This window comes from Acomys minous, assembly GCF_964271855.1.
Source record: "Acomys minous genome assembly, chromosome: 6".
Classification (NCBI taxonomy): domain Eukaryota; kingdom Metazoa; phylum Chordata; class Mammalia; order Rodentia; family Muridae; genus Acomys; species Acomys minous.
Window position 1 is genome coordinate 118,928,945 of NC_140487.1, and position 26,816 is coordinate 118,955,760.

The 26,816-nt window shown below is 49.4% G+C and overlaps 1 protein-coding gene and 1 long non-coding RNA gene across 4 annotated transcripts in view; one reads left to right on the plus strand and one right to left on the minus strand.

The window, feature by feature from the left end:
• LOC311599210 lies at positions 1-25,603 on the plus strand. 3 transcript variants are annotated; one of them, XR_014779807.1, is made up of 4 exons: positions 1-169; positions 1,214-1,378; positions 3,251-3,424; positions 25,536-25,603. It is a non-coding gene; the product is annotated as an uncharacterized lncRNA (long non-coding RNA). The 3 variants fall into 3 exon arrangements; XR_014779808.1 differs by lacking the exon at positions 25,536-25,603 and adding an exon at positions 5,330-6,080; XR_014779809.1 differs by lacking the exon at positions 25,536-25,603 and adding an exon at positions 5,271-5,281.
• The window catches only part of KAZN (kazrin, periplakin interacting protein), a 977,721-nt gene that overhangs the window by 157,339 nt on the left and 793,566 nt on the right, over positions 1-26,816 (minus strand). The gene's annotated exons all lie outside the window — the stretch shown is intronic.

The following is a 26,816-nucleotide window of genomic DNA, read 5'->3' on the forward strand; positions in this document are numbered from 1 at the left end:
TGCTCTGCCTACATGTACACCTGCAGGCCAGAGGAGGGCATCAGATGACATTATAGATGGTTGTGAGCCACCATGTGGTTGCTGGGAGTTGAACTCAGGACCTCTGGAAGAGCAGACTGTGCTCTTAACCTCTGAGCCATCTCTCCAGCCCGAGCTCTGTGTTTTTAAGGTAAGAGATTGTGGTGATGGGCCAAACATGGCCCAGGCCCTCTGGGCACTCATGAGGTGGGCAGCTGAGGATAGGGGGTACACTTTGGCATGAAAGGGACCTTGCCCTGCGGTAGAGCATCACTGAGTCTCCAGAGAACAAGTGGCGACTGGCTGTGGCTTTCCAAGGTGTCATCGAAACCAGGTAGAGACCTGAACATTTGAATAGTAGAACAGGCCATCTCTCTGACACATACACGGAAGAGATGTCATCTGGCAGGTGGGAGGGGTGTGAGGTGTGGGAAGTGGAGGGACGGGATGCTGCAGGAAAGGGTTGTGGGAGCAGCTTAAGGGGTCCCCAGTTCAGGCCCCATGGAGGACCTTTTGAGAAGTCTTTGAGAAGTTATCTCGACTCCCAGGGTCTCGATTTCCATTCTGCTCTCTAGGGCTACGCACAGTGCTAAGTACTGCCTGCCTCATCCAAAGTGCCTAGCGCCAGGGGCATTTGGGAATCTGGATACCGCCACCCCCATTCTGTGATATTTGCCTAAATATAATAAGATATCTTAGGGGATGGGATCTAAGGTAAAGCACAAAAGCAATTTGTATTTCCTATATGTCTTTGACACATAACCTAAGGCAGGTTCACATATTTGAGGAAAGTCGGAACTTTCCACTACGACGTTATGCGCAGCACGTTCCATATTTTAGAGTGTGATTGCACCTGTAATCTCAGGAGGCTTGAGAGTCACACACAGGGAGTCCAGGGTCAGGCTGGAGAACTCCCTTATCGCAAAAGCCAAAATAAGCCAGGCACAGCAGGTAGGTCCCTGTGGGTTTGAAACCAGCCTGGCCTACATAGTGAGTTCCAGGCTAATTAGGGCTACACAGTGAGAGCCTGCATCAACAGAGAAACAAAAATAAAAGCACCCCGCAAAACAAACACACGAAAGGCAGAAGGTCTACAGTAATAGAGCACTTGCCTGGCATGGGGGAGGCCCTGCGTCCCAATCCCACTGCAAAATGAGATTTCAATTTTGGACCTTTCTGGAACTTTATATTTCAGATTAAGGATGCCTCGTGCTTAATCCATACCACAAGTAGGGCTTACCAAGTGCCAAGACACTAAGTTACATGTGATGTAACTATCGTGGAACCAGAAGAAAGTCCACACTCTGCTCTCTCCACTGCATAAAAGAAGGAACAAGGGGCTGACGCGATGGCTCAGTGGGTAAAGGCACTTACTGCCAAGTCTGATGACTTAAATTCTTTCCCTGGGACCCACATGGTGGAAGGAAAGAACCAAGGTGTCCTCAGACACTCCCTCTCTCTCTCTCTCTCTCTCTCTCTCTCTCTCTCTCTCTCTCTCTCTCACACACACACACACACACATACACACCCCACACACAGGAAAAAATTAGAAAACTAATAAAGGAAGAAATGTAGAGATGTGTAGGGAAATGAGCTGGAACCTTTCTAAGGATACACTGGTGAGTCAGGAAGACAGGATCTGGCAGGCGACCAGCTTCCACTAACACATGTTTATCTTCCTGCCTCTCTAGAACTAAGTAGTAGTTGGGCACTGTAATGCAGTTGTAATCTCAGCCCTTGGGAGGAGGGGGTGGAGGGCAGAAGGGTCAGGAGACCAAGGTCATCCTTGCTGACCTAGTAAGCCTGAGGCAGGCTTAGGCTGTTCGAGAGACTATCTCAAACAGGAAAACCAAACCGAGCAAATGACCAAAGCCCAACTTGTCTTGAGTTAGGATCCTCTAGAACTCTGAGCCAGATAAACCTTTTATAAATTGCTTGCCATGGGTATTTTGTCATAGCAATACAAAGCTAATTAGCAAACACAACCCGTTACATACTTTCATCTTAGGGGATGGAAAGCAAATTGAAAAGACTGTATAATGACTAACAACATGAGGATTCACCCTCTGCGTTCCCAGACACAGGATGTCTCAATTCTGCGGCTAACTGTACTTCGGTACACAGCAGTTACCCTTCTTGCTGCTGCCAGCCAAATCAAGGAACAGAACCAGCAACTTAAGTGGCTTTAGGACACTAAGGGATAGATAGATAGATAGATAGATAGATAGATAGATAGATAGAAAGAACAAACACAAAACAACAAAACCCAGAAACACACCGTGTCAATTATCAACTTGTTTACTCTTCCCACCCAAATCCATGGGGTAGTTATCAGCAAGCTAACTTCATTTGGTGTATCTTTTCTTGAAACACTTGCATTGAATCTTTGACTTGTTTTTTAAAAGTGACATTTCATTTTATTTTTATTTATGTGGTATTTATGTGTGTCTCTGTGAGGGTAGGAGAGCATGTGAGTGCGGGTACCCCTGGAGACCAGAAGGGGGAGCTGCATTCCTTGGAGCTGGAGTTACAGGTGGTTGTGAGAAGTCTGACATGGGTACTGGGAACCAAACTGCAGGAGCAGAGTCCTCTGCAAGAGCAACAAACAATCTTAACCACCAAGCATCTCTCCAGCTTCCAACTCCTTATCAGATGGTTAGCAAACCCTGAGAGGATGTGCCAGGTGCAGACCCTGGGTGGAGTGGGGGCTCTCTTCCAACTCAGGACCCCCTGCAGGTCCCCTCTGCAGGTAGTGGCCAGGCAGACCAGAGAAATTTTATACCTAAGATGTTCTTAGTCCAGGTGAGTGAAACAAGAGTCTGTGCATCTGTTATAAAGTGACAAACCCTAGCACACACAACACACTGGTCTGGGTTTTTTTTTCCGAGATAGGGTTTCTCTGTGTAGCCGTGGCTGTCCTGGACTCACTTTGTAGACCAGGCTGGCCTGGAACTCACAGAGATCTGCCTGCCTCTGCCTCCTGAGTGCTGGGATTAAAGGCTTGCGCCACCACCCCTCAGCTACACTGGCCTGTTGATACCACTATCCTTAGTGTGAGCAAGAGGGCTCCCGTGTGTCCTACAAGTCCTTGACCACATGTTGCCCGTGGGTATTACTTGCTTGGTGTGGGCAGCGTTGCAGTCCCCCCACTTAGAACTGTATAACACAGAGACCATTTAGGAAGTACTTGCCACAGACCAGGTTTTCATGAGCTCTCATCTCTGTCCCACAGCCTACATACTGTCCTGCCTCTGAAGACCATTTCACGCATGAGGACAATAGAGGCACATGGGGCTGAACTCAGATCTTCTGAGTCTCCTGCCTCCATTTCTCAAGTTGAGATCACAGGTGTGCACCACCATACGTAACTTATGCAACGCCTGGGATAAAGCCTCCTGCAAGCTAGGTAAGTGTTCTTCCAACTGAGCTGTATCCCCAGCCAGGTTCAATGCTCTACAGCAACAAAAACTAAATAAAAATAAAGTAATAACAACAACAACAACAACAACAACAACAACAACAACCCAGAACTTGCACTGTACAGAGTGTGCCCGCCCACCTGACTATACCTGCAGCTATGGGATGCTCTGGTGCCTCTCCCCCTCCCTCCCCCCCCACCTCCCCGCCACCTCTGCTCACTGAGCTTTGTGCAGTGATTCAGCTCAATGCGCATGGGCTTAATGACACCATTTTCCAAAATGGCTGGAAAGCTGGTAAAAAAAGGACCTGTATTTTTTTTTCTATCTCTAGCCGCATATTAGTACCCCCTTGGAAATAACATGAGAGATAAAAAAAAATTGTGGTTCTTAGGACTGGAGAATTTCTGGTCTGTAAAGGCTTATGTCCATCAAAGCATGTCCTAAGTCTTCCCCAACTCCCAGGCCCCTGTGGAAGCTGTGTTTCCCAACGTATCGTGTGCCAGCTGTCTGCACAGGCCTGCCAGGTGCTTCTTGCTCCCTAATGTGTCCCTAATGTGCCTGGTGGGCCACTGGTTGTGTGGGGGTCATCTTTGTTACTGAGAAGCATCTTTCCACTGCTGGAGACCCTTGTGGCACTTTGTGGAAAGGCATCCAGAATGCCTGGGTATGTGTTCTGATAACTGGCCGTGTGTTTCTGATTTTCTCATGCATGCCAGCACAAGGGTTTCAACCTCTGGGAAGTAGGCTGAGGCGGCCCTATGCGAACTCTAGAGAAAGGCAGCTGGGTGGCCATTAATTTAACTGCTTTTCTATCTTGACCTTAGAGGCTGGGCAGCTAGGGAGTTCTCCCAGGATGGCTAGTGTTAAGAAACAATGTGGCTATGCCCACTAGACATTAGTGGGTCATGCTAGACTGATATCCTCAGTCCAATGGCTTCCAACGCTGCTGACCTTTGGCCTTGGCCACTGTCATCTCTCACCTGAACTACTGCGCCACACTCTTGCTGGCCTCCCTGCCCCCCACTTCCTGCCTTTTCCACAACTTCTCCACACAACCATAACAACCACACCCACAAGTCCCTTACCTTACCTAGTAGCTTCCTGTGCCTTCCCACTGCACTTGGGGTGAAGGGTGAACAGCCATCAGGCACCCCTGAGGCGGTTGGCTGAAGGCTCACTCACTGACTGTCTTCTTCCAGTAGGAAGGTGTGTGTTCCCCAAGGGCAAGGCCATCTCTGCCTTGTCTTTGCTGTATCCATGAGGATGGTGCAGTGTGGCCAAGGGGTCTTCATATCTAAGTGTGGAATCAAGGGTTCTGGGTAGGGAGTGTTCTTCCCTGGACCAGCTATTACCTACATCTCTCTTCCTGGTGGCTTCTCAGCTACAGTGAAGAAAGCATGAGGGACCTCGGCACAGGACTAGCAACAGTATACAGCCACTTGCTAGGGCTTCCTGTAGCCAGGTCCTGTGGCATGTTTCTTCATAGACTGTAGTCTTTCCAAATGCCCCATGGGGGAGTATTTTCTCCTGAACCCCATTTTATAGATGCTCAAATGGAGGCAGAGGCTGGCTCTGGCTTAGACACAAGGGAAGGGCAGATGGGGGGGAAGCTTGCATTTTTCTCTCCACAGGCATGTTACACGTCCTAGTAAGCCCATGCCAGGGCTCTGGTGGCTCCTCAAAAGTAGCTATTCTGAATTAGGGGTGGTACGATGCTATTCTTGCATGTTAACTTGACTACATCTGGAAGGAACTCCAATACAGAAATGAAGGGCGCACCTGTGAGAGTGTTTTTGTTTGTTTGTTTGTTTTGTTTTTTTGCTTGGTTTGAAGTGGGTAGGTCCACTTCTGGTTCCCACATTTGAAATAGGAAGACACATGCCTTTGATCAGGATCTTGAGGTGGGATGACACACCTTTAATCTGGGCCACACCTTCTGTTGGAAGCCTATGTAAGGACATGGAAGATGGAAGCTTTGTCTGCTTGCTCTCGCCTCGCTAGCAAGTCCGTTCCTTCACTGGCGTTAGAGCCTGCTTCTTCAGGATTCCAGCATCTACTGAAGACCGGCTGAGACATCCAGCCTCGAGGACTGAGCAACTTCTAGATTTTTTTTTTTTGGACTTTCCATTCAAAGCCCATCATTGTTGGATTAGTTGGACCATATTCTGTAAGTGATTCCAGTACTCCCCACCCCCCTTTTCTATATATATATATAGAAAGAGATTCGTTCTGTAAGTTCTGCTACTCTAGAGAATCCTGCTGGATACAGGTGGGCACTGGCGCCAGGGCATTCTGTTTGAGTTTAGCTTAAGGCCCTCCCACTTTAAAGCAGGCACAGGGCCAGGGTGGGGAGGACCCACAGGAAGAAAGGCATTCCTTTGGGGATTGTGAAATCAGGCAGGAAGTGGCAGGATTATAGGCTGGCTTTTATTGGCAGACTAGAGAGGGCTGTGGGCCCTTGCCACACTGCATGTCCAAGACAGGATCTGCTGTCCCACGGCAGCAGTTTTGTGTCTGTGTGTATTTGTGCAAACGCGGAGGCCGGAGGTTGACTTCAAGAACCTTCCTTTATTGTTCTCTATGTCTTTATTTATTCATTCGTTTGTTTGTTTGTTTGTGAGTGACATGAAGTCTATGCGTGCATGTCTGTGTGCAGGCAGACACGCCTGTCCATATGTAAAGGAAGGCCGTGTGTGAAAACGTCAGGTGTCCCTTGTCACTCCTCACCTATTCTTTTGGGGTGAAGTCTCTCACTGAGCCCAGAGCCCACAGGTTTTTTCCGGCTGTGTTGTGCCAGTCATCTTCCTGTCTTTAGTCTGCTCCGTGCTGGGGCACCAGGCACGTGCAGGGCTACAGCCAGCCTGGGCTGGAATCTGAACTCCAGTTCTCATGAGTGGGTGGCAAGCACTTTACCCGCTAAGCCAGCTCCCTGGTCCCCGGGGGATGACACTTCTAAGGAGGGCTACCCATGTGCCCTGGGGGAGCCGAGGTGGTTGGGGTATCCTGGTACCAGAGGAAGAGGAGGGCAAGGTAGGAGGGGAGTTCAGACTTGGTCACATTGCTTTTCCTTTCGAGCTTGCTTGGGTTGGGGTACCGGCTGTACAGATAGGAAGTTGGGTATGTGGACGGGACATTTGGAAAGAAGATCTTGATTCTGGGCCTTAATCTGGCTTCTTTTCGGCAAATCATTGCTCACAGCCATGCTCCCGAGCCTCAGAGACTAGTCACATCTATCCTGACATGCAGGCAGAAGGCTGTGACTAACCATGAGGTTGAAGACTTGAGGTTCAAGAGGATGCCACAAAGAGATTATCGGGGCTGAGAGGGGACACTCCGTTGTGTGTGGCCACAGCTACACATGCCTATGGGGCCCTGACCTGAAGGAATTATATCCTGGTTCCATCTATGAGATATGGAACTGAGCTTAATAAGCTTTTCTAAGGTGGGTGGCTTTTAAGGTGACCACTTAAAAAATTAAAAATGAAAAAAGATTTAATATTTATCCATTTCAAAACTAACAACAAACCCATGGCACGTGAAGCTATAAATAGCAGTTCACGAATAACTCAGGAGAGGATTAAGAAGTCTAAAATGATTTTTCACATTGTTTGTGTGCAGACAGGGTCTTGTGTAGCCCAGGCTGGCCTCCAACTTGAGGTTACCCTCCTGCCTTTACCTTCCCAGTGCTGACATTACAGGCATGCGCCACCATGCCTTCCTGGAGACTGGCAGTCCTCAGACCACACTCTGACAAATGACGGTGCAAACTAAGTCTGCCTCACCTAGGAGCTGGCAAGGTCAGCTGTGTGAGCTGCAGGGCTCACCTGGGAGAGAAGGCATGCCTGAGTGTGGAGGCTCCATTCATGATACCCAGTGATATATGCAGAATCTGCTGAGTTGATTCCTAAAATCTTAGACCTAGGAGAAATATGCACAGTATATATCCCTTCCTCCCTCATCCATTCCTTCTTCCTTCCCTCCCTCCATCATCCATCTATTATCCACCCATCATCCATCCCTCCATCTATCTATTCATCCACCGATCCATCCATCCATTCAATATCCATCCATCCATCCATGACCATTGGGCCACAGAAAGAGAAAGCCAGCATTGTTCAACAGAGGTGATGATGATATAGCCATCAAAAGAAAGGTAGAGAGGGACCGCTGGCTCCCAACGTGGCTCTGTTGGTAGCATGCTTGCTTGCTTGCTTGGCCAGCATGCATGGACGTTCTGAGTCTGACTCCTAGCACTGCATAAATGGATGTGTAATGCACAGCTGTAATCCTAGCTCTCATGATGGGGAGGGAGGGTGGTCATCCATGGCTATACATAGAGATAGAAGCCAGCTGGTACCCGAGACTTCATCTCAAAGAACAAGAACAACAGAAAGAGTCAGAGGTCATAAGGTGGCCTGAGCAGGGGTCCCAGCTAGGTTCAGACAAGCTGAGGAATCCTCCCAGGGCTGACCAGAGCCCTGTCTCAGGAGTAGACAGTCCAGGATTCAGAGAGTCAGGTCAAAGCATCTGGCATGCACATCTGGCTTGCAGATTGGGCCTGGAGACAGGAAGCTGAAAATTGGAGTTGAGGCCAGAGCTGGGGCAAGAAAATGGGGTGGGGGCTTGCTGATGGGAAGAAACAACAGGGCGGGAGCAAGAACAAGGATAGCACTCTGACGATAAGGAGTGTCTGCGCACGCGCTTGAGCCTGCACTGTGCACGGGTACACAGAGGTACCGGGGGACGGGGGGATGTAGAGGGCTCAGCTGAACACACTGTGCTGTGCAAAAAAGCCCTCTTGTCCCTATAAACCATAAGCATGTCCCCAAATTGGCAGCATACCAGTGTCCTGGTCGCATTCCGCGTGCCACTGGCTTCTGGAAAAGCCTTTTGCTGATAATGGGTTTGAGTTTGGGGCTCAGGAGGTGGGGAGCTATGTTCTGGAGAGCTACAGAGAGTCTGGCTGTGTACACAGGCTGTGTACACAGAGAGCTTCCTCGAGCTGTGTAGTAGGTATGGTTGGTGTGTGTGTGTGTGTGTGTGTGTGTGTGTGTGTGTGTGTGTGTGCTGTGTTTGCTCTAGGATTCTATCTCCCTCGTGTGAGTAGGAGGAGTTGTTGAAAGGGGGCCCTGGAGCAGCTGTGCTGAACACAAAGCTCAGAGACTCAGGAATAAATAATATGTTTCAGTTTTAATTTTTAGAATGATAATTATCAATAAAATACTACCCATCTTAGAAAGCTTACTGGGGTCAGCTTTTAAAAAATTTTTAAAATTACATTTATTTATTTTATTTGTGTGTGTGTGTGTGTGTGTGTGTGTGTGTGTGTGTGTGTGACTTATGCTGCATATGTGTGTGTGTAGGGTCAGAGGACAACTTATGGGAGTCAAGTCTGTTTTTCTACCGACAATACAGTTCCCAGGGATCAAACTCATGTCAGGATTGAGTGATGAGGACCTTCAGCCACTGAGTCATCCTGTCAGCCCTAGCTCTAAGTATAAAAAAAAAAAAAAAAAAAAAAAAGTAAAATTCCTTTGACCAAGTCTGAGAATACCCAGTTTAAGCCAACCAAGGTTGTTCACAATCCCCTGCCAGTGATCAGCTCTGGAGCTCAGGCAGAAACCAATTATAGCATCTAACATGGTCATGTAACACAGTGTGGGCCAATGAGATGGGTAGAGCTGTTGACTGTGGGTTGCTGGGAAAATTCTTCCTGGGTCCGGCTGATCAGAAGAACAGTTTTGCTTCCTCTGAGTTGACATCACCAAGATGTCACCAGCTGCCTCACCACCACCCTCAGCATGGAACTGACCCTAAGGTGGCTAGAGCCCACAGACTCTCTGAGAGAGAAGACAGAGACGTTTCAGCCAACCAAGGGCTTCAAGTGCGCTTTCCTGAGAGTTAGTACACATTTATAAAAGTGTTTACACGCGCACCTCCATTTTACAAGTGAGGGAACTGAGGCCTAGGGAGGCTAGGTGAAGCCTAGTCACTGGAAGAAACCTAGCTTTCTTGTACCTCGGGTCGGCCTGCCCCCTACCACCTTAGGCCGCTATGAGAATGCTAAGACTTTGGCCACATCACACATGCATGTTGTGGTGATTTGGATAGCAATGGCCACAGAGACTCGAGTGAGTGCTTGCATGCTTGTCCATAGGGAGTGGCACAAATTTGTACTTCCTGTTCCTTGTCCCAGTTCCTGCTTCCACTTCATAGGATGAGATAGGGTAATCTGATTGGTGGAAACGAGGGCACACGCCTACTTTCCAGCAGCAAGGGATGATGGGAAAATGGGGAGCTGACTGGAGGAAGGAGGCCTACATATGGTGTGGTTTGAATGAAGGACGCTTCTACTGCACAGGGATCACCAGTCTTTCGATAGACACCTTGAGGCCCCAGCCTGACACACAAGTCAAATTTTCTAGGTGCTAGCAGTGTGTTTTGCTCAGAAACAAATACACAGTCTCCAGCACTCCAGCAAGGGCTTGGTTGGGTTGCCACAGGAGTGCGTAGCAGGTCCTGTCCAGAGGACAGGAAACTCTTGCCTCGCAGTGACTCGGAACTGATGCTGGGCCTCAACTCAACCCCTGGTTCTCTCACACACAAGTGTGTATAGTGCGGAACTGATTTCCCTTCTCTGGGCTTTGCCCTTCTTGCTGTAAAATAGGGTAACTGTAGCACCTGATCATGGGGACTGATGGGAGAGCCAGATGTTCAGATGCGAGACGGGCTTAGCATCTAATTAATGAACTGTAACTTGGTGATACCACGTGTGCACATCACAGAGCTAGCCCCAGTCTGGTGCACGCTCCCCACAGCTTTCCTCTCTTCTCTGCCTGCATTGAGGCTCTTACTACGGTGATAGAGAGGCCATCTGTGTAGTAGCTTCATTGCTCCCTGCTGGGCACGCACGCACTCACTCACTCACTCACTCACCTGGCATTTCTTCTTGTCTCGTATTTTGTTTCAACCCCCACCTCCTCCGGGATCCTTGCTCGTGTGTGCCTTCTTAGTCTTTTTTAAAGGAAGCCGTCCTTTTTCTTATTTGCACTCACTGGCATTGCCCTGGACCATCTTTCCTTCAGATAGCTGGCTCCCAGCTCGACTGTCATTCAAGCCTCAGCTAAAATGTCCCCTGCCTCTGACAGTCTCCCCACGCCCCTTGTCTGCCCACTTTGTGTCTCTGACTTCAGTGTCCTAAGCTGGCCTAACCTACTCTTGGCACAAACCAGTGAGAGGATCTGTGGCTCAGGTGTGTGTGTGTGGGGGGGGGCAGAGTGGCTTGAACCAAGGAAGGACAGCATTTCCCTGCTGCTAAGGACCAAGGCTGCCTATGCACCTTCTGCAGAATGCATTATGAATTCCCTCTGTGATGATGAGACCTGACATGCCCCACCCCTCCCAGAAGATAAGCTGCTTGCTGGGTCTTACATCAGCTTGTGATAGGGTTGTGACCCCATGCCTGGAGTCCTGGTGTGCCTCCGGGGAACTGGTGTTGTGGCCAAGGGGCTGGTGGGATGTGGGGTGTGGGGGTGGGGGCTTCAGCAATACATGTGGGTGGGATTGGACGGGAGTTAATGAGAGAGCCTGCTGATCTGGCAGCTTTGCTAATTAGGCTGTGACAGCTCCAGACCCAGCCAAGGAAAGCGAGCTGCTTATGCTAATCGGACTCAGTCTGCATTTCCTGGCTGGCAGAGTTGCCCTGAGCCTGAAGTGTGTGCCCAGCATGCAAGGCAAGAGGGATGAGAGAGACAGCTTCTGGTGGTAGCTGAGGTTCGGGACACTCAATGGCCCTGGTTTAGGGAGAAAGAGATATGGACAATGGGAAAGGCTACCAGCGAGGCAAGCCAGCTATACTGAAAACTGAGAGCAAAGGTCCAGGATGAGCAATTTCCAGAGCTCATCCCCTCTGGTGCTGGGCAGTCAGCTGTGTCAGGTTAGCTGCTGGCCCTGGACGCTATGGCTTAAGTCAGCATTGGGCTGAGGATGCTTCCTGCCCACCCCTGGGTACCAGGAACACAGAGCTACCCTGGCTCCCCGAGTGATACATGCAGAATCTGCTGAGTTGATTCCTAAAATCTTAGACCTAGGAGAAATATGTACAGTATATATCCCTCCCTTTCTCCCTCATCCATTCCTTCTTCCTTCCCTCCATCATCCATCTATCCATCATCCATCATCCACCCATCATCCATCCCTCCATTTATCCATTCATCCATCCATCCATCCATCCATTCAATATCCATCCATCCATCCATCTATCCATCCATCCATCCATCCATCTATCCATCCATCATCCATCTATCATCCACCCATCATCCATCCCTCCATCTATCCATTCATCCACCCATCCATCCATCCATTCAATATCCATCCATCCATCCATCCATCCATCATCCACCCATCCATCCATCTATCTATCCATCCATCATCCATCTATCCATCCACCCATGCAGTCCCTACTGTGCGCTCCAATCTCAGGCACAGGGGACACAGACAGGAATGCTATCTCTACTTAAGAACTTTAGTGCCCACCAAGGACTCTAGACCAGCATTTAGTGCGCATCCTCACAGCCACAGTGGGACCCCTCTCTCAGACCTGGAGGCCTAGAAGGACCTTAGAGGAGCTGGATGAGACAGATGAGTTGCTTCAGTGGCAGGGCAGCTATATCCTGTCACCAGATACTCTGTGCTTGTGACATCCCAACATCCCCTCTCTTCCCAGTGAGGCTATGATTTGAGGCAATCTGGGGAGCAGAAGTGAGCCAGTCAGTTGACGGTGAAAAGATGGGGTGGGATGTGGGAAAGCAGACACAGGGTACTCTGACAAAAGCAATGTAAGAGGCCCACAGCCTGTGGTAGTTTAAATGAGAAAGAGAGAAGTGGAATGTCATAGTTTGAATGAGAATGTCCTCCATAGGCTCAAAGGTTTGACTCCTTGCTCCCCAGTTGGTTGAACTGTTTGGAAAGGATCAGAAGGTGTGGCCTTGTTGGAGGAGGTGTGCTACTGGGGATGGATTTTGGAGTTTCAAAATGCTCATGATGCCATTTTCAAAAGCTCTGCCTCACCCTTGTGGATCAGGATGTAAGGCTCTCAGCTGTTGCTCCAGCATCATGCCTGCCTGCCTTCCTGCCTGCTGCATGTTCCATACCGTGATGGTCATGAACTCACCCTCTGAAACTATAAGCCTCCAATAAACTCTTCCTTCTTCTTTAAGTTGCCCTGGTGATGACATTTTAGCACAGGAATAGAATAGTGCATATGCCACAGTTTGATGTTATAATCCGTCACGATGATGAAGTCACAGTGACAGCAACATGAGGCAGCAGGTCCCAGCTGCATCCATAGCCAAGAAGCAGAGAGTAACAGATGTCTATGCTCATCTCACTCTCTCTTTTTTAAAAATGTACATGCTAGGATTCCAGCCTAGGGAATGGTACCACCCACAGTGGTCTTCCAGTCTCAGCTAACTGAATACATGACACACCTTCTGGGGAGGTTCCATTGAAACCTTCCAGTGCCCTCTCTGCAACTTTGCCCCTTGCAGACCCAGTAGGGGATGACTATAGAGCAGAATTTTGGGAAGTTCAGGGGAAGCTTGCCTAGCAAAATGACCCAGCGGTTTCAGGAGAGGAGGGAAGAGGAGAGTCCTATGGGAGCCCTTGAAAGGGCTGCAGTCCCCTTTGTCTCCTTTCATCAGAAGGGCTTGGGACCTGGCTGACCAGACCTTTCAGTCCTAGGCAGGGCTGACTTCTCACCTGCCTGATCTGTCTTCTCCCTGGAGCTCTGGAAGATTTCCCGGCAGGTTCAGGCATAGCTTCTGGGAGACCTTACCTCCACTTAGGCTGGGAGCAGAAAGGGGATGGGTTCAGGAGCATCGGCCCCATGGAGACTCTGTTCTGAGTGAGCTTGTGAGTAAGCGTGTGCACGGCTTATAGCCACTTCCAGGGAAAGGACATGGGGCAGGGGGCGGGGAAGAGAGGTATGGAGCTGTCAGTCTCCTGACTCCACCCAGCACTTCCAGACCTACCAAGAAGCCAGATCTAAGGACCTGATATTCTCAGAAGCAACCAGACTTACTGCAGAGGTGCTAACCTGGGGTTGCTTTTGTAGGAGGTCTTCATTTAAATAAATATGTGCTCTTTGCATAAACCCCAGGGTGGTTGGAGAGGAAGAAATATATATGTATCATGTATAAAATTCTATTTTTTTCTCTCCTAGAGACACAGGTACAGATTCCTTCCCCTCTGAATCAGTATTACACAAGGCATCTTGTCGTTCTTTTCTTCCTTTTTCTTTTTCTCTTTTTTCTTTCTTTTTTTCCTTTAATTTTATTTATCTTTTTTGAGACAGGGTTTCATGTAGCTGGGGCGACCTTTAACTTGCTATGTAGTCTAGGTTGACGACCTTAATAGCATTCCAGAGACATTTCCCCATACACACACACACACACACACACACACACACACACACACACACTTTGAACTAGCTGGCTGTCTTGGGAATTTTAATACAGATTCCCAGCTCCTACCCCAAGATCTACCACCACTCAGCCATGGAGGCCAGCAGCTTCCACACAGAGAAGCCAAGGAACTCTGACATCCAGTCAGAATCCTGACTGACTGGATGCACCAAAGGCATCCCTCTCTGTTTCTTTTGCAAACTGAGCAGAGGAAGAAGAAGAAGAAGAAGAAGAAGAAGAAGAAGAAGAAGAAGAAGAAGAAGAAGAAGAAGAAGAAGAAGGTGATGATGATGATAAAGCAACGTGTCTTTAAGGTCTCCTGCATACTAGGCATGTACTCTACCTTTGAGCCACATCCTCAGACCCCAGATGATCTTAAAATTTGGTATTAACTTTTGGGTTGGGAAGATGGCTCAGTGGGTAAAGCACACGCCATGCAAGTGTGAGCACCTGGTTCAATTCAAATCCACAGAACCCATGTAGGGCCAGACATGGCGGCTTCTAGATGGGAAACGGAAACAGGAGAATCTCTGAAGCCTTAAGGCCAGATAGCCTGACATTCCCAACAAGGGACAACAAGGAAACCAGCCTAAAACAAGGTGGAAGGTCAGGACTGACACCCAAGGTTGGTCTGTGACCTCCTCGTACACCACGGTGCATGCATGCCTGTGTCTGTACTCTCTCTCTCCGTCTCTCTCCCTCCCTCACTCTCTCTTCCCCACCCCCCCCTCTCTCTCCCTAACATATATACATACTCATGCACACACTCATACACACTCGCTCTCACCCACACTCACACCCAGAGCCTTCAGAGGCTGTCATAGATCTGGTAGATTCAGTCTGCTTGTCTGGGCTCTCTGTGGTAGGAAACGTCCTGGTCTTGGGAACTGGTGTCTGTCTAGAAGGCGATTCTGAGCTCCATGACACCGAGACTTCTCCATCAGGAACGTGGACTGTTGTGAACAACTGAAAAATCTCCCTGGAGGGAGACAAAGGATGGGGCTTTTGCTCAATCGTCCATTATAGGGGAATGCCAGTTGCCCACATCAGCCTGTTTCCAGAGCATTCCAGCTGATTAAGCTGGGCTGGCTTACCCCAAGCTCAAACTTGCAGAGCTGTAAAAAGGAGAATATTAGTCAAGTTATGAGAAGCCTCCTGCTGTTCCAGTGGCAATCTTCTGGAAGTATCTTCTACTGAGTCCTTGTGTATGTGTGTATGTGTGTGTGCGCATGCACATGTATGCAGATGCTTGTGTGTGCACAGAAGGCGGAGGTCAAGCTTGCAAGCTGTTTCTCAGGATGCCGCCTTGCTTCTTTGACAAAGCATCTCTCACTGGCCTGGGACTCACTGGTTCTGCCAGGCTGGCTTACTAGTGAGCCCCAGGTAGCTCTGCCTCCCCAAGACTGGATTATAGGATGTGCCACTACACCTGGCTTTTGAAAATGTGGGTTCTGGAGTTCAAACATACTCACACCTTTATGCTTTTGTGGTAAACTCTTTGCTGGTCAAGCTATCTGCCCAGCCTTCCAACTGGTCCTGATGCTGAAGCCTGATGCTTGTACCCTTTTCAAGTAGGGAGACACCACGAGGCCCTTTAAAAACATTTCACAGGGCTGACATTTCGCTACTTTGTTTGAGACAGGGTCTCACCACACAGTGCGGGCTCACTTAAACTAGAGATCCTTTTGGTTCCGTCTCTGGAGTCCTGAGATTACAGGTATGTGCCACTGTGTCCGCTACTGAGGATGAAGTTTGATTTCTGCTTCTAAGAGACTTGTGGGTGTGTCAGGCAGAGGCAGACAAAACTTGCCTGTCCATGGTAAGTGCATTGAGAGCCACCTGTGGATGCTGTGAACTGAGCTTGGGTTCTCTGCAAGTGCCAGTATGTGTGCTCAGTTGCTGAGCCATCTGTCCATACCCCAGACCTTTTTCTTGACATAGGTTCTGAGGCATTCGGGCTGGCCTTACTCTCTCCCCTCCTGCCTCAGCTTCTAGAGGTGTTATAGGAGTGTGTCGTCCTTTGAAGGTCTGCTTCTTAATTCTACCACTGTGGTGACACTTGACTCCTGGAAAGGACACATATTCAAACAGCCACATTGTCTTTGTTCTTTTAGTAACAGCCCTTCTCTTCCCCGGGGGAAGATTGATTTTTTGTTTGTTTGTTTGTTTGCTGGTGACAAGTTTAGCCTTGTGGCCTTACCTGGCCAATGAAACAGGACTAAGATTAATATGTACCACATGGCAAAGCACGTAGCTCGAGTCAGCAAGTGGTGAGCCTCACTGTCCTTCTCCTGGCCTGTCACCTGGGTCCTGGGTGAGACTACGTGGAGCAGAGCCACCACCCAGAGACTGATGTCATGGGGCTGTTTTGTCACAGCAGCATACTGGATTCTCCCCTCAGTGATATGTTACACTCTTTCTGACACCATATGGTGGTTTCCGAGCAGGGATCTCTGTAGCCACTTCCTGGGAGACAATTTAGCCAGCAGTGCCAAAAGGCACCTTTGACTGGTTCAATCAGGTTACCCCTCCCCCCACCACCAAGGTGTATACTGAAGATGACTCTTAACAGCTAGAAAGTGCTTTGAAGACACTAAATATTTGGGGGAGCAGTTGGCACTTGCCATCTGTCTTCCGGGGTCCTTCACTTCCTCAGTCCTCTAGGAGGGAGGGATCAGTACTAAGCCAGAGGACACCAGTGTCATGGGGTGGGGGAGCTCAGTGTTTGAAATGACAGTGACAAACCATGGGTGAGACGGAATGCTCCAATGTCAGTGAGGGAGGTGGGTACTGTGTGCAGAGAAGGGAGAAGGGAAAGATGACAGTCAAGTCAGAAACCTTTGGGTAAAGGTTTTTTTTGTGCCCTGAGCCTTTGAAAGTCCTGCTCAGGCCTTGTGAGTTTACCTGAGAGTTCACAACGGGCAGGGCAGAAAGTTAATGTCCTTTACTCCCTGAGGGAATGGCACGGAAAGGGACAAATGGTGCTGTGATGTCCTCCTGCCTTCCAGGCTCATCCATCGTCCTCCAGGGTCATCCGGGACCCTGGGTTGAACCAGGACCCTGCTCTCCAGCATCATCCGGCCAGGCTGTGAACAAGGCTCATTGGATGCCATTTTCATTCTTGGTTACCCTTTCCTTTTCCTCCTTCGTTTTAATTTGCAGCACCGAGGAGGCCCTAATGATGCCCAGCTGTGCAGCTAAGAACTCACGGACACACAGGCACGCACCAACGATACTGTCAATGCCACCGTAATGAGGGGGGGGGGTTGGGAGAAATTAATCCATTCCAAAGAAAGTGATCATTAAGGGGAAGGGAAGGAAGCACAATGCATTCCAATTAGGCCTGGATGCTTATTACTGGGAGCGCGGAAGATGCATAACCCAATGGCCACACCCCAAAAACCTAGGAGTATGTTACATAAAAAATAAAAACCATGACTCAAATTGGGGCACCTCACAGCAGCCTTGGGGTGGGGAGTTGCAAAGGTGTTTTTTTTTTTTTCCAGGAAATTAATGAACATGGGCTGGAGGGATGGCTCCATGGGTAAGAGCACTGGCTATTTTTATAGAGGACCAGGGTTCAATTTCCAGCACTCACAAGGTGGCTCACAACTGTCAGTCCTAGGAGGTTCTGCACCCCCTTTTGGCTTCCACAGTCCCTGCATGCATATGGTACACACACATATATGCATAGCAACACTCACACACATAAAACAAAAATAAATCTTATTGCATATTTAATGGCAACTATTAATTCACTCTGGGTAACAGGTAGAAAAGCGAGCAGTGTCTGGTTTCTTTCTTTGGCTGGAATTCTGTCATCTTAGTGGAGACAATGTGCTTGGATCAAGCAGGTGAACAGTGGGTACCTAGTGGTACCTCAGGAAATCCTGAGATGACAGAGGTGGCCTGTGGTCCATCTGATGCCCGGCTGCTCCTGCAGAAAGGAGGAGCCTCGGGAGCATGGGTGCATGCTTATCTTTTGTTTTGTTTTGAGACAGGGTCTCATGTAGCCAAGACTGGTTTCCGACTCCCTATGTAGCTGAGGATAGCCTTGAACTCCTGATTCTCCTGCCTCCTCTTCTGGAGTGCTGAAATTATAGGTGTGTGTCACTATGTTTGCTTATGTGGCACTGGGGATTGAACCCAGGGCTTCATGTACGCTGGGCAAGCCCTCTACCCACTGAGATGCAGCTCCAGTTTCCAGATGAATTATTATCTAATCATTTGTAAGAAAAAACTCTTTCTAAACATGAGGCTTGGGGGCAGGCATATTAATAAAAAAAAAGTCTTTGGCAGTTAAAGAAGGAAAGGGAGAAGAAATGGGGATTAATATTTCTTTTTTAAAATTACCTTTTTGGTGTGTGTGTGTGTGTGTGTGTGTGTGTGTGTGTGTGTGTGTGTGTGTGTGTACATACCATAGCTTATATGTGGAGGTCAGAGGGAAACTTTAGGGAACCAGTTCTCTTCTTCCAATATGAGGGCCCTGGGAATTGAAATTAGGTCTTCAGGCTCACCAGCAAGCACCTTAACCCACTGAGCTACTTGATGGTCTGGGATTAGTATTTTTTGAGCATATGTGATTCCCACACAGGTGTTACAATCAATCAATCAATCAATCAATCAATCATGTCACTGAATCCTTACAACTAAATTTGGGGGTGATGGGTAGCAATATACTTTTTCCATACATTTAACTGGAGTTTATAAGCATCTACTCAGATCTCCCCCTGCCACCAAAGTTCTCAGGACTGGAGATACCCCAGTGAACACAACATGCCATCTTCATGTAACAAGTTAACATAAGATATCAGCACATCCACTCACGCACTTTAACATAGATTAAAGTATACCCAGAAGCATGCATTTGTGTGTACACATGCATATGCATGCACGTGTGTGTACAAATAGTGTTTCTCCTGGTGTTTGGCAGCGTCTACAGACTTGCTCATCACATTTGGTGATGGGGTGCATTCTCCTGGCATCCGGTAGATAGAAGCCAAAGATATTATTCTACGATATTCAGAGGAACCACTCCACCCCAAGAACAAATTTCTTTCCCCTTCCAGGTCATGGCTTCAGGGGTTGGAATCCCAACATTTACACACACACACACACACACACACACACACACACACACACACACACACACACTTCAGGAAGTGAAGACTGGTAGGAAGGCAAGCTGAGGGAGGCTGCTTTGCCAGAGCATCCTTGAATGACTAGGACCAAGGGCTGAGCCTTTTGCAGTTGGAACAAGGAGGAAACCAATGCCATATGCTGGTCAACAGACAGGCGTTAGGGAAGCACTCGGGGTGGGCACGTGGAGTGGAGGAAGCGGAAGATGCATTCTTGGGGAAGTAGGAAGCCTTGAATGATGGCTGGGGTTGGCCAAGCAGTGTGAATCAGGAGGGGCAGCTCAGCAGGCACTGAGCCCAGCAGGTGTGAAAACCTCCAGGGAGCCTGGGACTTGGCAGAGCTGCTGGGAGCCAGAGGCATGGCAGAGTTGGGCTATGGGAGGCCTGGAAGGGGCTGCCTACCCTTGGCTGGTTCCCAGGGTTAACGCGAGCAAGGAGGAAGCGATTACATCCTCATTTCCAGGTTAATGAAGGAGAACTCACAAGTAATGCTATTTTTGTTGATTCTTGATTTCTTGGTAAAATGTTTTCTCCGAGAACACTCCTCTAAGGACTCCACACCAGACACATAACGGCTCCCTCCCAGGCATTTCCTGAGGACACTAATGTCCTCCTTTCCTGATGGGCTCTCTCAGTGAGCACTGCTTTATGCTGCGTGTGAAGTGGTGTTTGGTTTGTGGTGGCCACTAAGGTCCACCCTGAGGTGGGCCTCTCCCAACCCCTTGCTTCTGCTGAGAAATACATATCCTCCTTTGATACCTCTCAGGTACCAGAGCTTTCTGCTCAGTCCTGAGAAGCCCTTCAGGGCAGGTGAGGGGACCAGCTAGTCTCCATCTGCCCACTGTGTGGTCTTGACCTGTAGTGTGGGTCTTGCTAGAAATGCAGGGTCCCAGTTCCCCATTCCAAATCTACTAAGTCACCGTTTGCATTCTGTGTGTGTGGGTAGGCACGTTCCTGTGTGTACATGCACGTGGAGGCCAGAGGTCAGGCGTCACACAGAATATCAAATATGAACTTGACGGTTTAATCCAGAAGAAGCATACAAAGTGATACTTTTTGGGGTCAAGAGCTTCTCTGTTTTGTCACAGGGAGGCTATGAAACCATGGGTGGCAAAGTCTCTTTCAGCCTCAGTTTCTCCATCTGTGAAGGGGGAAGCAGATATAGTCTCCTCTGCAGGATTCTATGGGCATCTTAGGAGGTGACAAGGCTGTATGCACAATATAGGCTGTACCTCAAATCTTCCTTCTGGCTTGCCACCCTTCTCTGTAAAATGGATTGGGGTTGGGGGATGTAAAGACAAAAGAAAGACAAAAGGTCAGGGTGGTATTTGACTAGTGACCCTTGGAAAGCAAGCGATTTCCAAGTCTGTGGCACTGGAGAAAAGGAACACTGACTTCAGAGTTTCCGCTCAGGCCCCCAGTTGCCTCTGCCGGGATGTTCACTTCTGAGTCTTAATTAGAAGTTCTTATCTGTGTGCCTGCGAGGGAGATGAGCTAGCTTTGGGGGTGGCACTGATCCCTCTAAGTGGCTGTGCTTGATTCTGGGGTGGGGGCTGGCTGGCAGATGATGGGAGGACTCTGGCAGGATGGTGCTTCCCTGCTGTCACCTTTGGAAAGGATGTGTGGGAGAAATTGCTCCAGGCCCTTTGGTGGCATTCACCATGCCCTGAGGCCCTGTGGCATTCAGAGTCAGCACCAGAAGAGCCCTCTCCTGGAGTCACCAACAGGTGGCTAAGGAGCGTCTGTGAGGAGGGAGGTGAGATTGAAGCCCAGCTACCTGCAAATCCCCCAAATGGAATTTGACAAGCCTCTTGGCTTTCTCACACTTTGGTTTCCTCCTGGGTCCAAGAGGAATGAAAAACAACACCTGCTTTGCAGGGTCAGTATGAGACTCGGGGCGGATGATCCAGGGCAAGTTCTCAGAGCAGCACCTGGAAGTTTCTGAGCACTCATCAATGCTAGCAAGCTTCTGGAGAGACCCTGAGAGACCTGAGCCAGTCTCACTCACCCTGAGCACACAGAGAGAGTTCTGAGGCTGTGAGCAGAAGTGCTTCCCCTTATACAGGCACCTTTATCCCTACAACTAAGCCCTGGGTGACATCCTCATGTACCAAAACCAGCTCTGTACCCACCCCTGAGCAAGGTGTTCCCATGACTGACACCACATTCTCCCAGCTCCCCTTGGAGCAAGCAGGTCCATTACCAAAGATGAAGCAACTGTAGTGGTGAAAGTAAAGAGCCTGAGGAGGAAGGAAGAATGGATAGCATGGATGGAAGGAAGGAAGGAGGAAGCTGGTGTGTAGTCAAGGTATTGTTAGAAATTACATGTACTTGCTGGACGTGGTAGCGTATGACTTTAATCCCAGCACTTGCAGAGGCAGGCAGATCGCTGTGAGTTCGAGGCCAGCCTGGCCTACAAAGTGAGTCCAGGACAGCCAAGGCTACACAGAGAAACCCTGTCTCGGAAAAAAAAAAACCCAATAAATACAAATTTAAAAAAAAAGAAAGAAATTGCATGTACTTATGTATGCATGTAGTTCTGTGTGTGTGGGTAGGGGTGGGTGCATAGGCTGTGAGGTGGGCAGGGGTGGGTGCATGGGCTGTGAGGTGGGCAGGGGTGGGTGCATAGGCTGTGAGGTGGGCAGGGGTGGGTGCATGGGCTGTGAGGTGGGCAGGGGTGGGTGCATAGGCTGTGAGGTGGGGAGGGGTGGGTGTATAGGCTGTGAGGTGGGGAGGGGTGGGTGCATAGGCTGTGAGGTGGGTAGGGGTGGGTGCATAGGCTGTGAGGTGGGCAGGGGTGGGTGCATAGGCTGTGAGGTGGGCAGGGGTGGGTGCATAGGCTGTGAGGTGGGCAGGGGTGGGTGCATAGGCTGTGAGGTGGGCAGGGGTGGGTGCATAGGCTGTGAGGTGGGCAGGGGTGGGTGCATAGGCTGTGAGGTGGGTAGGGGTGGGTGCATAGGCTGTGAGGTGGGTAGGGGTGGGTGCATAGGCTGTGAGGTGGGCAGGGGTGGGTGCATAGGCTGTGAGGTGGGGAGGGGTGGGTGCATATGCTACAGTGTTCGTGCGGCTCTCAGAAGATAGCCTGCAGGAGCTGGTTCTCTCCTTCCACCATGAGGGTCCCAGGGATTGAACTGAGTTCCTCAGACTTGGCAGCAAGTGATTTTACCCAGCAAACCATCTTTGTTGCTTCCCAGTCAAGGAGTTTGAAGGCAAAGCCCAGGGCTGTCTGAGATTAAGGTCACAAGGTACGAAGCTACTCTCCAAAGATTCCAAGTGGACTTATTTTTTTCTTTCTCTAGAGAAACTAGAATTTAAAAAGGAAAAACCCTCTCATTCTCTCTCTTTATTTCCATCTCTCTCTCTCTGTCCTCCCATCTCTCTCTGTGTATGTGAGTTTACATGAATGTGGGGTCATGTGTGGCTGTTATAGGAGGGTGTTGGTCCTCATCTAGGACTTAACTTGAGACAGGGACTCTCGCTTACAGCAGTGTCCACCAGGCTGGCTGACCTTGAGAGACTCTTCTGCCTCCACCTCCTGTGTCACCGGCAGAGCACTGGGATTACAGATGTGCGCTGCTGTGTCTGGCTTTGCTTAGATTCCTGGATTTAAACCCATGCCTTGCATGCCAAATGCTTTGCCAATAAACCACGTCCCGAGCCCCCAAGTGAGAAGTTTTGATGTACTGTAGTCAGAACCACTCTAAACGACCTTTAGGATGGCGGGGAGATCCAAGACTGAGCTCCCCAAACTCAGCACGTACTTGGGGAGCAAGGACTTCACGGGCAGCTCAAGATGAACCCTGTGAGCCCTCAGAAGATCTGAGCTGACCTCACTGTGGAGGAGGAGCTCGGAACATTCTAGAAGGGAGGGAACGGCCACCACTGTCACCAGCAGCAAGCACACACGAGGGATTTGCACGGACAAGGTACTAGTGCTGTGTCCAGTCTTGGCAAGGACTGACCCGGGGTCCTAATTATAAGGAGGACTTCTTGGATGCTTAAGGGTGACCAGAAATTCTGTTTGAAGTGACCTGGCTCCTGCGCCTCAGCCAAATCAGGAAGTAACCAGAGACCACAGGACTACAAATTCTTAAGGGCTGTGAGCAGCTCTGCTCTGTTCCCTACAGTACCCGGGGTGGATGATGCCTACCACACGCTGCATTAAACAGACCCATGGGATGAGAAAGTAGACGTGGCAGATCCGGGAGAGTGCAAAATGGCAGACAGTGCCCGGGGACTGTTGACAGAAGCTCATTTCCAGCCCTGAGTCTTCTGCCTTAAGTGGTTTCTAGAGAATTGAAAACAGGCTTTTCCTCCATCGCCCAGGTTGGGGGGTGGGGTGCGATTCTCATGCAAAGGTGTGTGTGCACACGCGAACATCTGCTCCTGCCCCTTCTGGGTTTGATGAGGGCTGGGAAGCAGGTTGCTTGGATGTTATCTGGCCAGTCACTCTGCTGGCTTTTCTGGTGCAGCTGGGAACACCCTGCTTATCACAAAGAGTTTACTCCTGGGAATGTTCAGGCCCTCGAATGCAATGAGCCTGCTGAGGACCATTTAGGAATAAATCCAAGCACACAGTGCTGCTGCCTCTTGGAACCAGCTATTAGGCTGTGAGCACTACCACATTCCCCCAAGAATGAACATCACACACACACACACATACACACACACACACACACACACACACACACACACACACACCCTCACACCGAGGCATAAGGGATCAAATGAGATCGTGTATACTCAGACTGTGCTGCAGCCCTCACGCAGGCTAGACAAGTCCAAGGCTAGCTTTGAACTCACTCTGCAGTTGAAGATGACCTTGAATTTCTGATCCTCCACTCTCTATCTCCCAAGGGCTGGGATTGATTACACCTGTGTGCCACCATGCCTTGTGCTGTTCAGTTGTGCTCAGTCCTGCCATGACTGCTGTGTCTTAGGCATGTCTACGCCATGGGGGAGCATCTACTAAGGTATATGTCATACTATGATCAAACATTCTAGAGCCTAGCTGCTCAGTGCCGGGGGTGCTTTGGGCCTATTTGTGTACTGGTGAGTGTTCAGAGAAAGGCTTTAGTTCATTCCAAATCGGTGAGAGCCCGTTGTCCCTCTCTTTTTCGAGACAGGATTTCTCTGTGTAGCCTTGGCTGTCCTGGACTCTCTTTGTAGACCAGGCTGGCCTTGAACTCACAGCGATCTCCCTGCCCCTGCCTCCTGAGTGCTGGGATTAAAGGTGTGCACAACCACTGCCTGGCCCCTCTCTCTTTTTATTTTATTAAAAACAAAACAAACATGTTTTTATCTTCTTCCTTCCTTCTCCCCAGTCCCCATTTTATATGCATGCGTGCACCAATTTATGTGTAGAGGCCTGAAGATTGAACCCAGGTGGTCATGTGTGGTAGTTTGAACGGAAATGGCACTGTTAATAGGTGTGGCCTAGTTGATGGAACAGTGTCACTTGGGGTGGGCTTTGAGGTTTCAGAAGCTTAACTCAGTCCTGGTAGCTCACTGTCTCTTCCTGTTGCCTGTGGATCCAGATGTAGAACTCTCAGCTCCCTCTCCAGCACCATGTCTGCCTGCATGCTGCCATGCTTCTCGCCATGATGATAAAGGACTAAGCCTCGGAACTGTAAGCCAGCCCCAGTTAAATGTTTGCCTTTGTAAGAGATGGCTGTGGTCATGGTGTCTCTTCACAGCAATAGAAAGCCTGAGTAAGACATCATGTTTGGTAGCAAGTGCCTTTACCTGTTGAGCCATCTCAGAAGCCAGAGTTCCCTTTCTGAGTGATCATTCCAGCGGGAGAGCTGGGCTGATTTTACACCAGAGCCAACTGCGTCTCATGCTGCTGCGTTGTCACATGGCAGATCGTATCAGGCTATTTGGCTCGGGACGACTGGCAAGGTGATAATATTAATGGCGTCGATAACATCTCGGAGCGATCTGCTTCTGCGTGTAGCGCTGAATGGTTTACAAAGCCCCAGACATAATGAGCTCGTTTGACTTCTCAATCATAATCCACACAGTCACTTTGAGTAAAGCCAGGGTATCTATTACCTATGGCCGATTTGTTTAAGTGTCTCATACATATTCATTAATCTGATCTCAACAACCCCCAGAGAGCAGCGTTTTCTCAGTGTCTCTGTTTGCTCCATTCATAAGCTATACAAACGGGGGCTGGGAGGCTAGGTGATCCAGGGTCACCAGCCAGGCTCTAGCTCAGAAGGGATTCATGTGAGACCCCTTCGTCTCTGGAGTCATGTACCAGGCACAACTCCCAGCCTGTAACAGGGATGTGCTCTTAGGTACGCACAGGGCTCAGGGTGGTGGAAAAGTCTTTTGTCTTGGTGACATTGAGAGGAGATGGACCCCCAGGAAAACCAGGACAAGCTCCCTGAGACACATGAGCCAAGACTTAGAGGCTACTTCAGGGTAGATGGTGCTGGCGCAGGCCCCAGGAATGAGAGCAGTACCAACCACAAACTCACTTGTAATTCCAGGATACTCAATGGACTCTCCTCTTTCCATCAAGAGGCTGGAAGCTTTCCATCCCCAGAGGAGTTGGGACACAGGACAGCTGATGGGAGATCAGCAAGTTAAGAGGGACACAGAAATAGAATGGTCCTCTCCCAGTCCTGATGGATGCTCCTGTCCAACCCAGGCCCCGAGCAGCATTTTCCCTTCTATTGAAGTCTATCTGTTAGCACATGCTGGTTTTCACAATAAAATCTGGAGTTGGTGGAAACCCTGGTTGAGGGGCTCAGTGGCTGTCTTCTGGGCCAAACCATTCATTTTTTAAAATGAGCCACCAGGTGGTGGTGGTGGTGCATGCCTTTAATCCCAGCACTTGGGAGGCAGAGGCAGGCAGATCTCTGTGAGCTCAAGGTCAGCCTGGTCTACAAAGTGAGTCCTGGACAGTCAAGGCTACACAGGGAAACCTTGTCTCGAAAAACAAAGCAAAACAAAAACAAAAACAAAAAAGATGAGGAACCAAGCAGTGGTGGTGCACTCTTTTAATCCCAGCACTCAGGAGGCAGAGGCAGGTGGATCTCTATGAATTTGAGGGCCTTATCTACAGAGTGAGTTCCAGAACAGCCAGGGTTACAGGAAGAAACCATGTTTTGAAAAACAAAAACAAAAACAAGATGAGGAAGATGAGGTACAGGATGTGAAGGCTAATATCAATTGTCAACATGATAGGATCCAGAATCATCTAAGAGACACACCTCTGGGCATGCCTGTGGAGGGGTCTCTAGACTGGACTATCAGAGGTGGCTAAATGGGCGGTGCCATGGCACATGGTTGGGGTCCAAGACTGAATAACAAGGAGAAATTGGGCCATATGTTGGCATTCATCTCTCTCTGCTTCCTGACTGATGATGCAACAGGACCAGCTGCCTCACATTTCTGCCACCATGTCTTTGTCATGATGGACTGTGCACCTTCAAACTGTGAGCTCAAACAAACCCTTCTTTGCTTCTTCAGTTGCATTTGTTAGCTATTTTGTCACAGTAGTGAGGAAAGTAACTAATATAAGAGGGGAGCCTAGTACTGCCAGAGGGAATCTTCTGGGGGTAGTGTCCGCAAGTTGGGACCTGTGGGTGGGACTTGGTACCCAAGAGTCTAGTGACATCTGAAGCTGTGCCTGGGTATCTAGTTTGCTAGACACCAAACTGGGTAGGGCTGCTGTTTGATACCCTAAAATGCACATGGTAGCCCCTCCCCCACGGCCCAACAGCTTATCTGGCCTCAAGTGGAATAGTGCCAAGTTTGAGAAGCCT